The sequence below is a fragment of the Protopterus annectens genome, chromosome 10.part0 (assembly GCF_019279795.1).
Source record: "Protopterus annectens isolate FY-2018-M chromosome 10.part0, PAN1.0, whole genome shotgun sequence".
NCBI classification, from domain to species: domain Eukaryota; kingdom Metazoa; phylum Chordata; order Ceratodontiformes; family Protopteridae; genus Protopterus; species Protopterus annectens.
Window position 1 is genome coordinate 1,179,778,477 of NC_056744.1, and position 17,909 is coordinate 1,179,796,385.

The window sequence follows — 17,909 nt, forward strand, 5'->3', positions numbered from 1 at the left end:
CGGACTCGCATCTACACCTGTACAAGGCCCACTCTGCTGATCCAGAAACTATTTCCCAGGGCCCAAAAGGGGTTGCAGCTGCCACTGCTAGGAATCCTCTACCCTCTGAAAGGGAGTCCAGAGCTTTAGAGAGATGGGGTAAGAAAGTGTATACTTCTGCAACTCTTTCCATGAGGCCATTAAATTGTCAATTTCATATGATACAGTACCAAGAGTATTTGTTAGACGAATTGCATACGAAACTGTCTTCTTCTGAACCCCTTGATCGCAAATCCCTTCAGGATCTGGTACATAACTCCCAGCAGGTTAGTAACCATTTCTTGCAGTGTGGTTATGATGCATTGGAAGCTTCATGTAGGTCAGCTATGACAGGTGCAGTCATACGTAGGCATGCCTGGCTGAAGGAATGATCTCTGCCAGACCATGTTAAAGCTAAGCTTTTGGATGCTCCTATGGAAAAGCAAAAATTATTTGGTTCTACGGCTCAAGAGGTTTTAAAGAAATTTGAAGAAAAGGCAAAATCTGTGCAAACAGTCAAAGACTTTCTGCAAGTCCAACAACCGAGATTCAGCAGAAATTGGCCTACTAAGAATTGGTCCTTTCCGGACTCGGACAGATCTCAGAGAGGCAGGAATAGGTGTGCCAGAGGTAGAGGGCAAGGTAGAGGCTCCTACAGAGGCCGTCAATGGCAGCCTCCCAACCAGAGAGGTAGTGCAGGAACTACAACTGCTACACCAGGACAGACTCAATGACTTTGTTTTGACTCCGCCGACAAGGGCTCAATTAGAAGCACCTTTGGGCGGAAAGCTTTCTTTATTTTCAAAAAATTGGCACAGCATTACAAGGGACACATGGACACTGCAAATAATAGACAAAGGATACAGGTTCCATTTCCACACATTGCCAAAAAGAAAAGGCATGCCAGACCTGCCACCAAATCAGAGGGCAGAGGCTTTGAAACAAATTTCCAACTTAATACAAATGAAAGCTATAGAAAAGGGTACCTCTCAGAACAAGGCCAAGGATTTTACTCTAGATTATTCCTTGTTCCAAGAAAAGAAAATCAATGGAGGCCTATTCTCGACTTGTCCGCACTGAATACTTATCTCATTGTGCCAAAATTCAAAATGCTGACTCTACAGCAACTCCTTCCCATGCTGGGCAAGGGGTCTTGGCTGGTGACTCTAGATCTCAAGGAGGCATACCTGCATGTCCCTGTCAGACAAAGTTGCAGAAGACACCTTAGATTTCTTGCAGGGTCAGAGCATTATCAATTCTCAACATTGCCCTTTGGCTTATCTACTGCGCCCAGAGTATTCACGAAATGCCTGGCATCAGTAATTGCACATTGCAGACTTCAGGGGATTCAAATTTACCCATATCTGGACGACTGCCTTATACAAGCGGACAGCAAGCAAACTTTGTTAAAGGACTTGGATTATGCCATCCACCTACTGCAGGCCTTGGGATATACAGTCAACATCCACAAATCAAGACTTGTTCCATCCCAAAGAATAACTTTTCTGGGTGCGGATCTAGACACAACCACGCAAATGGCCTTTCTCACAGAAGAAAAACAAAAACAACTACCGGATTACTTCAAGAATCTGACAAGACAAACTCAGCTGACTGCAAGGAAAATCCTGCAGGCCCTGGGTTACATGGCATCTTGCATTCTTCTGATCCCACAAGCAAGGCTGCATATGAGAAAATTACAGTGGTACCTAAGGAGTTTATGGACTCAGCACAGTCACAGCTTAGAAACCTTGATCCCACTCATTCCATGCCTCCAAAAGGAATTTCTGTGGTGGGCTCAAGCCTGCCAGTCGAACAGCGGGTTGCCCTTCAGCAAGCCAAGAGCCAACCAAACCATCACTACGGACGCTTCAGACCAAGGTTGGGGAGCACACATGGAGGGCAGATGTATCCAAGGGCTATGGTCACAAAGAGAGCTGCCGCATGCACATAAACCAAAAGGAAATGCTGGCAGTGATACAAGCAATCGAGGCCTTCAAACTTTTTCTTCATGAAGGCCACCTACTCATAAGGACAGACAACACCACAGTTAAGTGGTACATAAACAAGCAAGGAGGCACCCATTCCTACCCTCTTTGCAGACTGGCAATGAATCTATGGGAACTTTCCTTGCAACTCAATATACAGCTGCAGTCCCAGTTCGTGCCAGGGAAAGAAAATATACTGGCAGACAGCTTAAGCAGAAATATCATGGTTGCACACGAATGGATGCTGCACCCAGACATCATCTTACTCATAACACAATCATGGGGAAGGCCGGAAATAGATCTGTTCGCCTCCCCCCACAATCATCAACTGAAGAAATTCTGCTCAAGGACATACCACCCACAAGCATGGAAAGTGGACGCTGTCTCTCTTTCAGCTGGAAAGCTCTAACAGTGTATGCTTTTCCACCTCTCCCATTAGTGACCAAGGTCTTACTGAAGATCAGGACAGAGCAGCCCAGAGTGATTCTGATAGCTGCAAACTGGCCAAGACAGCACTGGTACCCACTGTTAAAGAGCATGTCACAGACGAAACCGTGGCCTCTCCCCCTATGGCCACTTCTACTGACGCAGCACAATTTCAAGACTCTGCATTCCAACCTGAAAACCTTGCAGCTAACTGCCTGGAAGATACCATGACTCCTCCTCAGGATAAGCTATCCCAGAGAGTGAAGGATATTATTATGGAAGCTCGACGGCCTTCCACAAGGAAGGCATATTCAGCAAAATGGAAAAGATTTCACACTTGGAACACAACAAAGGGCCTAGATGTGACAGTGATTAGCATGGCACATATACTGGAATATTTGGCAGAATTGTTCCACAACGGCCTGTCTTACTCTTCCATTAAGATATATGCCTCAGCAATTTCAGCAGAATACAATGTTAATCCACCTGTCTTCTCTCATCCTCTCCTGAGACAGTTTCTAAGAGGAATCAAAAACATCAATCCTCCAAGGAAACCACCTCTACCTACTTGGGACCTTAACTTTGTGTTGGAAAAACTAACGCTTCCTCCCTTTGAACCAGCAGCATCTGCAGATCTACAGTTTCTGTCTTGGAAAACTGCCTTTCTTCTGGCCATAACCTCAGCAAGAAGAGTATCTGAGTTACAAGCTCTAATGGCAGTACAGCCATTTCTTATCTTTCATCAGGACAGAGTTTCATTGAGAACCAATCCTACATTTATGCCAAAGGTGGTATCCAGGGTATCTTTGAACCAAGCTATTCACTTGCCTACATTCTTCCCACAACCACAAAATAAAGGGGAGAAACTTCTGCACACCCTGGACATACACAGACAGTTGCGCTACTACTTGGACAGAACTAAAAGTTACAGAAAGACTGACCAGCTGTTTGTAGCATATGCTGCTGGGGCACAAGGAAAAGCAATTTCCAAACAGACAATTTCAAAATGGATAGGAAATTGCATTAGTTTTTGTTACTCCTTTCATGGAAAAACTGTGCCAGCTAACATTAGACCTCATTCCACGAGAGCCACAGCCACCACCACAGCCTTCTTAAGAGGGGTGGCTACCAAGGACATTTTAGAAGCTGCTACATGGAGCTCCGTGCATACATTTGCCAAGCATTACAATTTACCTTTATACTCCAGATCCAGAGCAGGCTTTGCTACGGCAGTCCTGCAGGGTATCTTAGCTACACCATCCTTTACTTAGTACCTCCACCCCCAGATTGGCTATGGTATTCTACCCATATGTAATGACTGCAGATGCATCCTTGAAGGACATAGTACAGTTTTGTACCTACCATAAATGTAGATGTCCGATAGGTATGCATCTGCAGTCAGGTTTACCCTCCTTCCCCTCTGTGGTATACTTCTTGGGTACTTACCCCTCTTATAGCTAGCTGGGGGGGATCTTTTATGGTGTATTTGTTTTTATAGTACTGTGCATGTTTGGATTTGTTTTTGCAATGCATATCTCCAAATTTTAGCCTTCCTTAGAGGGCACCTGGCATCTGGGGCAAGAAAAACTGAGGAAAATGCCGTCGGCTGATGCTTTTATACCCCAGACGCTCTGACGTCAGGGAAAGTGCGACATCAGCCGAGGCCAGACCCAGCCTTTGGAATCTGGTCAACCGAAGGGCTGCCTGAGGCAGGACAACCCATATGTGATGACTGCAGATGCATACCTATCGGACATCTACATTTATGGTAGGTACAAAACTGTACTTTTTCGAGTTTCAGAACCAAAGTCTTCAACTAAAAGCTAAGTACCCTGTTGTGGAAACTTTTTCTGGCTCCTTACCGATGTCAGTAAAAGTTAATAATTGTATTACTTGTGGGACGCAAATACCTCATAAGGATTTTCATTTGTACTGTTTTCCTTGCCTAGGCCCTGACCATGACGTATCTTGCTGTCGGTTCTGTGCTTTATTTAATTAACGCACTATCTGTCGTCGGTACATTTTTGCTTCTAAATATTTTGGCTCATGATTTAATTATCCAGAAATGACATCTGTTAGTAATCAGACTACCGGAATACCTAAAAAAAACTCGAAGAAAGACAGGCCGTTGAGGTCCAAAACTGCCGACAACACTTTTCCTAAGCCAGTCACCAGTTCACTGGTACTCAGTGAGGCACTTTCGCAGCCCCTCATACCCGCTACTTCTCATTCGCAGGCCTCTACTGAGACTCATTCGGAGTCCGGTATGCCGCGAGTTGCTTCACATATGGAACCCGCGGATGTCTCTACCTTGGATGGGTCCGGAGCCGCTGTGCAGGCACCGGTTTATGAGGGTGTATTCAGGCCTACATATTTGTATATTAAACCAACGCCATCTTCAATATTAAGGCCAAAATCTCAAACTATGTCTAAAAAACTGATGCCTAGGCCACATGTGAATGCCCCTATGCCTAAAAAACAAATTATGAAAATGGCTGAAGATTTAATTACGCTAATCAGGGTTAGCCAACCCCACCCCCTCTTTCTAGGAGGCCTAGGTAAGATAGTGACTATGAATCTTCTGAACAGGATTCTATTTCTTGTGACTCTTATAATGAACAGGAATTGTCTATACCTACTTATGACTCTGATGCAAAGGTTTCCACTCCTGCTTCTTCCCCTCAGGATTTTTTTTTTGGGGAACTTTACATACCTTAAGGGAACAATTCCACTGGGAAAGTCAGGATTTTTCTGAATCTAAAAAGAGGCTTATGGATTTTCTTCTTCCTCAGCATAAGCCTTTGGCTATACCTCCAGTACTAGACATTGTAATGATGTGTTCTCAGACTCTATTATGGCTCCTGATTCTTTGCCTCTGGCTCCTTGTAAGCCAGACAGATACTACATGGTTCCTGACTCCCACAAATTCCTTTTCAAAAATCCTGTTGCGGATCCTGAAACCATTTCTCAGGGCCCCAAAGGCATTGAGGCTTCTACTGCTAAAAATCCTACCCCTTCTGATAGAGATTCCAGGAAGCTGGTTAGATGGGGTAAGAAGGTCTACACTTTTGCAACCTTGGCAATCAGGGCTTTATACTTTCAATTCCATATGCTAAAATATCAGCAGCATATCATGGGACTGCTTAAACAGAAAATGATGATTTTTGACTGTGTGTAAAATAAAGATTTACAGGACCTGTTGCATTCAGCTGAACAAGTCGGAAAACATACATAGTGGTTTTGATTCTTTGGAGGCCTCTTGCAGGGCTTGCTGTAACTGAGTCTGTGCTAAGAAGGCATGCTTGGCTCACAGAGCATTCTCTGCCTGATCATGTTGGAGCAAAATTTTGGACGCTCCTTTGCAACAGGACCATCTCTTTGGTAATAAGGCTGAAGAAGTTCTAAAACAGATGGAAGATCAAGCTAAATCTATGCAAACTGTGAAAGATTTCTTACAAGTGCAACCTCCAAGATTTAGTAGGCACTGGTGTACTAAGAACTGATCCTTTCCAGTTCCTTCGAGAGCCACTCAAGTCAAGCTCAGACATTCCAAAAGCACCAGGTTACAGTCCCAAGGGACTTTCAGAACTAAGCAATGGGGTGCCTCCTCTTCCAAATCTGGAAACAACAAGACCACCTCCCTATGGTAAGCAGTCTCAGTGACTTCCCTCTACACTTCCCAAGCACTTACCTTTTAGCCATCCTTTTGGGGGGAAAACTGGCTCTTCATGTAAAAAGCTGGCAACTTATAACCGAGGACAGATGGGTTTTAAATATAGTATCCCAGGGATACAGATTTCATTTCCACACATTGCCAACTGCAAATGGATGGCCAGACCTGCCCCCAAATCAGTGGGCAGAGGCCCAGAAACAAGTACTTTCCCTCATGAGCATAGGGGGTTATTCAGCTAGTACCAGAAGAGGAAAAGAGACACGATTTCTATTCAAGACTTTTCCGGGTACCCAGAAAAGACAAATCATGGCATCTGATTCTGGACTTATCTACTCTAAACACCTTTCTGGACATTCCAAAATTCAAGATGCTGACTCTTCACCAGTTACTTCCTATGCTAGGAAAAGATGCCTGGTTGGCAACTCTAGATTTAAAAGATGCTTACCTGCATATCCTAATCAGGGAATCTTGCAGATGATACCTCCGCTTCAAAGCAGGCTACTTGCATTACCAGTTCTGTGCACTGCCCTTTGGATTATCTACTGCGCCCAGGGTCTTTAGAAAGTGCCTGGCTCCAGTAATTGCATTTTGCAGGCAAAGAAATATTCAAATATATCCATACCTGGACAATTGTCTAATTTAGGCAGAAAACAAGGACATTCTTCTAAAACATCTGGCATTTGTACAAAGGGTTCTAACTTGTGTAGGGTACACTATAAACGAAAATAAATCACAACTGGTACCCTCTCAGAAATTTATATTCCTGGGTGCAAGCTTGAATACAACTGCCCAGATGGCTTTACTTACGCCAGAAAAACAAATTCGTTTGGTGAAGTACTTCAAACAGGTGGCCACAAAAACCCTGCTTTCTGCAAGGCAAATACTGCAAGCCTTGGGGTTTATGGCCTACTGCATTCTTTTAATTCTATATGCAAGACTGCATATGAGGAAACTTCAGTGGTATTTAAAAAGTCTATGGAGTCAACATTGTTACAGCCTGGAAACAGTGATTCGTATCATACTATGCCTGCGCGTAGAGTTCCTATGGTTGGCAGAGGCTTGCCACCAGAACAAGGGGCTGCCATTCACACCACCTCCTGCCGACCAAACCCTAACTGCAGACTCATCAGACTATGCTTGGGGGGCTCATCTGGCAGGGAAGTGCATTCAGGGCAAATGGGAGTCCAAAGCAAATGCACTTTCATATAAATCAAAAAGAAATGCTAGCTGTACAGAATGCACTGACGGCCTTCAAAGGCTGCCTTCATCCAGGACAATTACTGTTAAAGACGGACAGCACCACGGTTATGTGGTACATAAACAAGCAGCGGGGCACATACACTCCTACCCCCTCTGCAGATTAGCCATGGCATTGTGGAACACGGCCTTGAGCTATCATGTACAATAACAAGCTCAATTCCTGTCAGGAAGGCTGAATTTTCTGGCAGACGAACTAAGCAAAACACTCATGGACTCACACAAATGGAAACTGGAACCACGGATTTTCAACATGTTGACACGCAAATGGGGGAGTCCAGACGTAGATCTTTTTGCCTCACCCCAGAACTATCAGTTGGACAGATTTTGCACAAGAACTCATCACAAAAAGGCCTGGAAAGTGGATGCTCTGTCCTTCAGCTGGAAAAACCTATGAGTCTATGCCTTTCTCCTTCTGCCCTCCAAAGTTCTACTAAAAGTCAATCAGGACAAACCAAAAATGATTTTGATTGCTCCAGACTGGCCTCGCCAACACTGGTACCCACTCCTGCGCAGTGTGTCGCACATTTCACCGTGGCACCTGCCTCAGGCAGCTTCCTTACTGTCTTAGCAGAACAACCAACCTCTGCACCCTCAGCTCCAAACTTTAAATCTTGCAGCGTGGCTAATCACATAAATGCACCCTTAGCATCCCTCAGCAAACCTGTGATGGATGTCATTTTGGAGGCGAGAAGACCTAGTACTAGAAAATCTTATGCTGACAAATGGAAAAGGTTCTGTGCCTGGAATCAATCTCAAGGGATAAGCACAGCAGTGCCCAACATTCCTCAGATTTTGCAATACTTAACTGAGATGCTTCACAAGGGCTTGTCCTTTTCTTCCATAAAAATCCATGCCTCAGCCATTACAGCTCATTACAACATAGAACCTCCCCTCTTTTCTCATCCTCTGCTAAAGCAGTATCTCAGAGGGGCCAGAAACTATAGACCACCCAGGAGAGCTCCAACCCCTGGATCTTAATTTTGTATTGAAGAAACTCACTCTTCCTCCTTTTGAGCCAGCTGCTACTGCAGACTTAAAATTTCTCTGCTGGAAAACAGCTTTCCTTTTAGCAGTCACTTCAGCTAGAAGGATTTCCGAATTACAGGCTCTTAGGCAGTGGAGCCTTTCATCATTTTTCATGTGGACAGGGCATCTTTCAGGACCGACCCATCCTTCATGCCCAAGGTGATATCCAGTGTGGCTCTTAATCAGTCCATTCATTTACCAACTTTCTTTACCAATCCACAGAGCAAGGGGGAACGGATTCTGCATTCATTGGATGTACACAGACGACTTAGATTTTACTTGAACAGGACTAAATCTCAAAGAAAATCTGAACAACTGCTGGTAGCATTTGCTGCAGGGGCAGAGGGAAAGGCTATTTCAAAGCAAACCCATTTCCAAATGGATAAGCCATTATATTTGTTTCTGCTGTAGGCACCATGGAAAAACTATCCCCCAGGGGATCGGATCCCATTCCACCAGGGCTGCATCTACTTCAACAGCCTTTCTCAGAGATGTTCCTACCAGGGATATTCTAGAAGCTGCTACCTGGAGCTCTGTTCATACTTTCACCAAATATTGCTTTTCTCTAAATCCAGAGCTGGCTTTGCCACTGCTGTTTTGGAGGGCCTTTATAGCTGGTCCTACTGCTGTATAAATCCATCCTCCCAACCATAACTTTGGGAATCTACCCAAATGTAATGACTGCAACAGTGAAACACTAAGAACTTAGTACAGTTGTGTACATTTACCATAAATGTAGATGTTCGAGTGTATTCACTGTTGCAGTCCTGATTACCCTCCAGCCCCGTTTTTTTTCTCTTATGTGTCTACTTTTTTTTAACTACACTTATAAGCCATTTTGGTGTATTTGCTTTTGTTTGGAGATGTACTTTTTGTGTTTTAAATTACGTGTATACATATATATACATATATATATATATATATTTTTTTTTTTTTTTTGGCTCCCCATTTGGGGGTCACCTGACATCTGGGACAAGAAAAACTAGTGTAATGGCGTCTGCTGAATGTTTTATAACCTTGACGACCTGACGTCATGAAAGAAGGGACAGCAACCGATGCAGGACCAAAGACTTTGTTAATCAGTCCGACTGAGGGCAGCCTGCTAGCAGATTACCCGAATGTAATGACTGCAACAGTGAATACACTCTAACATCTACATTTATGGTAAGTGTACACAACTGTACTTTTTCTGCTCCCCAATTATCCTACTGTAGGAATCTGAGGAGTGGAAGGATGTGGTTCAGAAAATTCCAAAGACCTTTTCAGGACACACACTGTGGAGTCTTCCCTCTGGGCAGAGGGGGGAGCTGTAATGGACAACCCCCGACCCAGAGGCCGAGGTAGCCCGCAGAATCGGGTGTCCTGCGATTCCTTCTCTGAGCAGCCTACCAGCGGTCCTGAAAGGGGGCCTGATTGCTTGCCTCTCAAAGCAGTCTGGGCAAGATTTTCACTGCATTCAGCAGCCTGGCAACAAATAACTTTAGATGCTTGAGTGCAGAGAATTATTGCTAGAGGTTATTATATCGACTTTACCCTTTTTCCAAGATCAAAATGAAGACTCCTTGATGATCCACCTCATCAGAGAGACCAAGCAGCCCTAGAGATTCAAAAGCTGCTATAGAAGAGCCATCCAGGAAGTCCCGCCAGACCAGATAGTATGTGGATTTTGGTCAAGGTTCTTTTTATTGCCAAAAAAGACAAGGGATTTGAGACCAATTTTATGTCAGCCTTCTGAACAAGTTCATTCAGTAAGCAAAATTCCAGATGGTCACACTTCAGTTTAAACTTCCGTTTTAGAAGGAAATGATTGGATGTGCTCCATAGGCTTTCAAGACTGTTAACACACAAAAATGGACAAATGCTCCAGAAGGTTCCTCCTCTTTCAGCTAGGAGCCAGTCACTTTCAGTTCATAGTGCTGCCTTTTGGTCTCACCACAACCCCTTGGGTGTTCCCCAAATATCTGGCAGCAGTCACAGCTCACTGAGGCTGCACTAATTTCGGGTGTTTCCTTTTCTACTGTCTACGACTGTCTCATCACCGCTTCCACCAGGCATTTACTACTTCAAGCGACAGACGTCATTCTGTACCTGTTTGCTTGTTTGGGGCATCACAGTGAGTCCGTGAAAATCTCCGCCAAGTCCCACTCAAGATCTAGAGTTCATAGGAGCTTATCTGAATACAGTCTCTTGTGTAGCTTTCCTTCCTCTTCACATACTACAGAAGATAAGATCTCTAGTACAAGCCATTTCTCCAAAGAAAGTTCCTGCACTTGTTGTCCTCCAAGCTTTAGGATCCATGGTGGTAAATATTACCTTGGTTCCTCTAGTGAGGTTTCACATGCGGCTGCTACAATGGTTTCTAACATCTCAGTGGTCTATTCTGACTCATCCAGTGATGTACTTGGTTCTTATCACCAATTGCTGCAAGAAGGACTTATCCTGTTTTGGGCCATCCCTTCGTTCCCCTTCAGCCCAAGGCTGTAGTGACCATGGATGCCTCCCAGATTAGGTTGTGGACATTATCTGGTAAGAACAGTCTAAGGCACTTGGTCCCTGCTGTAGGCCAGCCTGCACATCATTGTCACAGAATTGAGGACAGTACTGTTAGCATTGCAGGCCTTTCAGTGCATCCTCCTTCTAGAAACAGTTGCAGTTCAGTCAGACAACATGATGGTGGTCTGGTATATCAACAAGCAGGGTAGAACCAAACCTTAACCCCTGTGTTGGGAAGCACTCAGTGTGTGGCAATGGGCAATTTCCTCCAACTGCTTTCTAATAGCATTGCACATCCCAGAGAGGTTAAACTTGATGGAGGACAAATTGAATAGATGTATTCTCTCCCCTCATGAGTGGTCTCTCAATCACAGGTGATTGAGATTTTTCATCGCTGGGGTCAGCCTTTCTGCAACCTCTTTGAATCAGCCATGAACAACAAATGCAGAAACTGCTTTACCCTAATCCCCCCCTCAAAGGGACTTCCTGAGAGATGCTCTTCTCGATTGGCCCTCTGGTCTACTTTATACCTTTTCCCCCTTTCCCTCTAATTCCCCTCTTTTTTGAAGAAAGCAAGCAGGTTGAGAAGCATAGTGATCCTCATTGCACCTTTATGGCCTCGACAGGTTTGGTTCCCCTTCCTATGGCCTCGCCTAATTCACCATCTATGGATTCTGGACCCAGTTCCAGACATGTCTCACCCACAGGGACTGGTGCACCCCAGTCTTCAAAACCTCAAGCTTACAGCTTTGTTCCTCCAATTCCATTAGTCGCCGGACAGAATAATTTACCTTCCGCAGTTCAAAAAATTCTACTGGCTTCCCATAGACCATCTGCCAGTAACTCTACCTTGGCAAGTGGAAGAGATTTTCGATTTGGTCATGGGATAATGATCTTTACCCCTTCTCTGCACTGGTGGAGAAAATTTTGGAATTTTTAGCCACACTTTTTGATCAAGGAACGTCTGCCTCCACTGTTAGGGTCCAGTTAGCTGCCATCTCTAATTTCCATAAAAGCTTCGAAGGCCATTCACTAATTTCCCATAGATTAAAGGATTCCTAAAAGGAGTTTTGCGATTAAAGCCTCCATTTAAAGACCCTCTAGTCCCTTGGGATCTGACCTTGGTTTTGCAGTCGGGGGGGGGGGGGTGCTCCAGTTTGCACCAGCAGCTACATGTCATTTAAAATTTCTGTCATGGAAAACTGTTTTTCTGATGGCCATTATCTCTGCCAGGCAAATTTCTGAGATTCAAGCCTTATGCTCAAAACCCCCTTATTTGTTTTTTCTTAAGGCTAGAGTTTCACTCGGAACCAACCCATCCTTCCTTCCTAAGGTGGTCTTAGAATCCAGTATTAATCAAAACTATTGACCTGCCTGTTTTCTCTCCCAATTTTTTTAACAAAGGTGAATATTGCTTACACTTGCTGGACAATTCAGACAATTACATTTCTACCTCAAAACTAAAGAATCTAGAAAATCAGACCAGTTGTTTCTCATTCTCCAGTCCAAGTCTAGGAAAATTGTTTTGAAGAGTTACACAGTCAAAATGGCTAAGAGACTGTATTACTTGTATGTATAATAATAAGAATCTCCAGTTACCTGCACCTGTGAGCGCATTGCACCAGATCAGTAGCCATGTTAGCTAGCTTCCATGGATGAGATATGTGCAGCAGTAATATGGGCTACTCCACATACCTTTTTACCACTCATTATAAATTGGATCTGGTCTCCAGCAGAAGAGGCTATTTTGGTTCTGTAGTTCTCAGGAATATCCTTCCACAAGGCCCCCCAGGGCCTAAAGTAGATGGGGACTGTCCCGGAGGCCAAGGATAGATGATTGACACCATCAGATAAAGAATTTATGTACTTCCCAAAACATTCCATTGCTGATCTTCATCTGTCCTTGACACCCCACCCTTCTTCCCCCTCATGTTGACTTCCTGGAGGATTGGAAGCTTGTCCTGGTTGCTTTATTAGGTTTGACCTTGGACATGTTTTTTTCATGTTTGTAAATTCGTCTGTGTTAATATGTGGTTGCTGCAAACTCTATCTGAGGTGATATGGAGAGGGGTGTTTTGGGTAGAGTCTTGGATCGAGAGTTTTTGCTGGAGAGAGCTGTATAAAGGCAGAGCTAGTTCCGAAGATCAGAACAGAGTACCCAAAGGTCAAGGATAGAGGATGGGAAACACAGACGGAACATTATCATAAGTGCATATCTTTAACTAGATCAATAATACTAATGAAATTTCCACTTCATGTATCTGTTAAAGCCAAACGGCAAAAAAATGTTTTGGGCTCACGTGGCAGTTGCTAGAAAAATTATTACAAAAAATTGGAAATCGGACTCTTCCAAAGAATTTTTAAATTTATCAGCAGTACCATGTAAAACTGAAAAATAAGTGATCAGTATAAGATCTCTAAAGCATACTAAGGTTTTTGTTGTGATTACCTTGAAAGCGTTAATGTGGATTTTCGTGTGCTCCTGGTTGAGTGAATAAACTTTTGTGGAGTTTAGTCCTTGGTCCTTGGCATTACTTTTCGATTTACTGTTTTTTTGCAGTGCCACTCTTCATTGTTTTCTACCTTGAAATGTTGCTACTGAAATACTAAGGCTGTTAATTGTATAAGATTACCTTGATTCACTGTATTCCTGTCATTGTATAATGTGTGATGTTGAATTTTTTCCTTTGTGTATATATTGTAAATATATTAAATTAATAAAAATTTTCTTTAAAAAAAAAAAAAAAAGTGTAGTTTGAACCCCCCCTCTCCCCCCATGCAGACGTATAGCCTAAATACAGCAGTTGAATTGCACCATTTGACGTAGTGTTACATTAACTTGAATCCAGTAAAGGGATATACCACATTGATTTGTTTGCAGTTAGTGGACTACAGCATGAGTTTGGGGAATTCAGAGATGAAGTGGGTATTTCTCACATTTAAGCAATTCTTGGTCTCATCCTTTGCAAATGATGCAGTTTTGTTTGTTTTATAGGTTCAGAATTCTTGCGTATATCAATTTGCAGGTTTGGTTAGTTAGTATGTTTGAGCAGTTCCCCAGGCAGAAGTTCTAATTATTTTTCTTTTTTCTTTTAGGTATTGCAAATGAGCATATTTCCATTTGTTACTGAAGAACCAGAGTTGGTTTGATGCATTAATGAAGTTCTGCCACGTTTGAATAGTTGAGCACTGAAGCCAAGATCTTCCAGAATTGATGCCAGTTTGTGGATATTTTTAATCTGAAAGTTGCATTTGCATTTGGATTACTGTTCCTGCTCGCTCAGTTTTGTAATAAATCCATACACACATCAGTATCCATTTCATTGGCTCGAGGATTTTGATGCTGGGTTTCATCTGCAATTAACTGCCTCGTGTCTTTGAGCTGAAAGCCTTATGTATTTTATAAGCAACAGAAAAAATGAAATTGATTTTGTAGTATTGAGACGATTTTTGAAATTGTGGGTTACAAGTATTTCAGTATTACAAGCAAGTATCACCCTCTTGATGTGCAGCTGAAAGGTCATACAATTTGATGACCACTTACTGCAGACATGTACTTGTGAAAAGACTCCTGACTTCCGTCCTCTTGGAAGATGAGGTTAAGTTGAGTTGCACCTTGCTAATTTGGCAACTGTTCTGTTGCTTTAATGAGTAGTTCTGACTTGTAGATTTGCCTCCAAATAGAATTTAATGAGGTGAACGCAAGGACTAATTTCCTCCATTTCAGTTAGCTCTGTAGTTTCTTCAACATTTTTTTGAAGCATGTCCTGGAAGACTTTACCATGAAACACTAAGGGAAAAGATACGGTTCCTTCAGCCAGAAGTGCTGCTTCTGGAGCTTCACTTCTAGTTGCAAAATTCAGAATTGAATTTTTTATTCTTTGCCCCCCACCCCTTCTCCCTTCCAAGAAGTCGCATAAGGGTCTTTGGTGGTGCTTGGAGCTGAACTGCAGCACTGAAAGAGTTGAAGAGAAACATTTGTTAATTGAAGTGGACAAGACTGGACTTCAGAGTGTAGACTCTGGGTAAGTGCAAACCTTTCTGTATTTATTTTGGGTGGTGCTTGAATGTGTTTAATCACTGAACTTTGAGGTATGTGGTCGGTTTATAGCTAAACGCATCAGGCACATGTGGAAAATGTTTACATTATATTGTTTGTTGCCTAGTTAGTTGAGGGATGGTAAATATTTTTCCAATTTCCCCCTCCTTATTGCAAAGAAACCTTGGTCTTTCTGATAATGTTCTTCACCCCCTCCCAGAAAAGTAAAATAAAAACTTGAATTGCATGAAATACTGGTGTCCCTGTGTTGCAGGGCTTTAGCTGGATTTTTCTTTGCAGAAGCAGTTTTTTTTTTTTTTTTTTACTGGAGTGTGCAGACTTGAGCATTTTTTTTCAGGAATACAGTGATGTTATTTGTGGGATTTCCTGGCGTGAAGGCCCTTGTCCAGCCCACTATTAGAGTAAATTTCTTCCCTCCTCCTATGACTGGTGGACACTGATGTCATGACCCCAGTTCTTTCTTGCTGTCTGAGGAAGCATCCAGTATGAGCATTGGTCAATCTGCGCCAGAGTGAATACGTCAAATAGTTAAGTACCCCGTTGGGGGAATTCTAACAACTACCAACATTGTGGCAAACATATTCCACACTGGGATTTCCACACCCTCAGTGTTACTTGTCTGGGCCCTACACATGACGTTCCCAGCTGTCAATGTTCTTCGTGTTTCACTGTTGCAGTCATCCCATTTGGGTTATCTGCCTGCAGGTAGCCCTCAGCCGGCATGAATACCAGAGTCTTGGATTCCTGCGTCGGATGCTGTCTCCTTCCATGATGTCAGGTCGTCAGGGGGTGTAAAACATGCAGCCGACGCCATTACATCAGTCTTTCTTGCCGTGTGGTGCCCAAAGCAGAAGCAGTTCGTAAGTGCCCGTCGGCCGACTACTGAAATTTTCATTTTCGAGTTTCAGAACCAAAGTCTTATAAAAAAGATAAGTACCCCGTTTGGTATCTTTTTTCTTGCTCCAAACAATGTCAGTAAAAGTTAACAATTGTCTTACTTGTGGAAAACAAATACCTCATAAAGATTTTAATTCGTACTGCATTCCTTGCTTAGGTCCAGACCACGATGTCCCTTGTCAGTTTTGTGCCTTGTTCAACCCCTGAGCTATTCGTCGTCAGGCTATTTTTGCAGCAAATTATTTTGGTACTTGTTATCCGTATTCTGAAATGGCTTCGGTAAGCCATCCGACAACTGATCTTTCGAAAAAAAGTAAAGATAAAGACAGAGACAGACCTCATAGGTCCAAAACTGCCTACGATGCTTCCATTAAGCTAGTCGCCAGTCCGCCGGTACTCAGTGAGGTGCTTTCGCAGCCCCTTATACTCACTACTTCAGATTCGCAGGCCTCTACTGAGACCCATTCGGAGTCTGGTATGCTGCTTGGTGCTTCTTCGACTATAGAACCTGTGGATGTTTCTACCTTGGGTGGGTCCAGAGTCGCTGTGCAGGCACCGGCTTCTGAGGGTGTATTCAGGCCTACAGACTTGCATGTTAAACAGATGCCATCTTCTTCATCCAGGCCTAAAACTTACACCACGCCTTGAAAACCGACGTCCAAACTCTATGCTCAGGCCCATATGCCTAAAAACAAATGCTTAGAATGGCTGAAGACCTTATTACCTTAATTAGGGGAAGCCAGCCTTCCTCCTCTAAGAGACCTAGAACCGATTTCCCTTCTGATTCTTCTGATCAGGAATCAGATATTTCTGTTTCTTCTGATTACCAGGATTTGCCCTTATCTACCTATGAGGATTCTGATGCAAATGATTTCATTCCCTCTGCTTCCACTCCAGAGGACTTTTCTTTTGGTGAAACCTTGCACACTCTTAGGGAGCATTTCCGCTGGGAAAGCCAGGATTACTCTGACTCCAAAAAGAGGCTTGGGGAATTCTTACTTCTTCCTCAATGCAGGCCTTCAGCTATCCCTCCTGTTCTGGACATTGTAAATGATGCTTTCTTGGAATCTAGCCTTTCCCCAGACACTTCACCTTCAGCTCCCAGAAAACCTGACCGGTATTACAGAGTACCTGATTCTCACAAGTTCCTCTTTAAGATTCCTGCTGCGGACCGAGAGACCATTTCCCAAGGACCAAAGGGCATTAAGGCTATTGCTGCCAAAAATCCTACTCCTTCTGATAGAGATTCTAGAGCCTTTGACAGATGGGGTAAGAAGGTATACACTTCTGCTACTTTGGCCATTAGGGCTTTAAATTGCCAGTTTCATATGTTAAAGTACCATCAGTATATTATGGGACTACTTAAACAGGAAATGATGCTGATTCCTGACTGTGCTGAACACACAGAATTTCAGGATTTAATGCATTCTGCAGAACAAGTTGGTAAACATACTTTGCAATGTGCTTTTGACTTTTTAGAAGCATCTTGCAGGGCTACTGTCACTGGGTTTGAACTTAGAAGGCATGCTTGGCTTAAGGAGCAAAACTTGCCAGACCATGTTAAAGCTAAATTACTGGATGCTCCCTTAAACCAAGACTGCCTGTTTGGCAACAAAGCAGAAGTAGTACTTAAAAAGATGAAGGAAAAAGCTAAATCTATCCAAGCAGTTAAAAGATTTCCTGCAAGTACACCCTCCCAGATTTAGTAGGCATTGGCCTTCAAAGAATTGGTCCTTTCCAGTCTCTTCCAGGCTTTCTCAGTCCAAACCCAGGAACAGCAGACCACCTAGGTTACAGTCTCAGGCTACGCACAGGCCTGAGCAGTGGGGGTCTCCCACTTCCAAAAGCAGGAAGTAGTAAGACCCCCCCCCCCTTTACGGAAAAATGGCACAATGACTTAAGCTTAATTCTTCCAAGCCCTGCTCAACTGCCTGCTCCCTTAGGAGGAAAGCTCGCCCTGCATGCAAAAAACTGTGAACTCATTACCCAGGACAAATGGGTTTTGAATATAGTTTCCCAAGGATACAGATTCCACTTCCACACCCTGCCAACCCCAAACGGTTGACAAGAC

General features: G+C 43.5%; 1 long non-coding RNA gene across 1 annotated transcript in view; it reads left to right on the plus strand.

Annotated features, from left to right (window-relative positions):
* LOC122813552 overlaps nucleotides 1–14,629 on the plus strand; it is a 387,191-nt gene extending 372,562 nt beyond the window's left edge. Inside the window, exon 2 of the long non-coding RNA XR_006366707.1 lies at nucleotides 13,978–14,629. This is a non-coding gene — a long non-coding RNA (uncharacterized LOC122813552). The remainder of the gene's footprint in view (nucleotides 1–13,977) is intronic.
* Nucleotides 14,630–17,909: the final 3,280 nt, after the last annotated feature.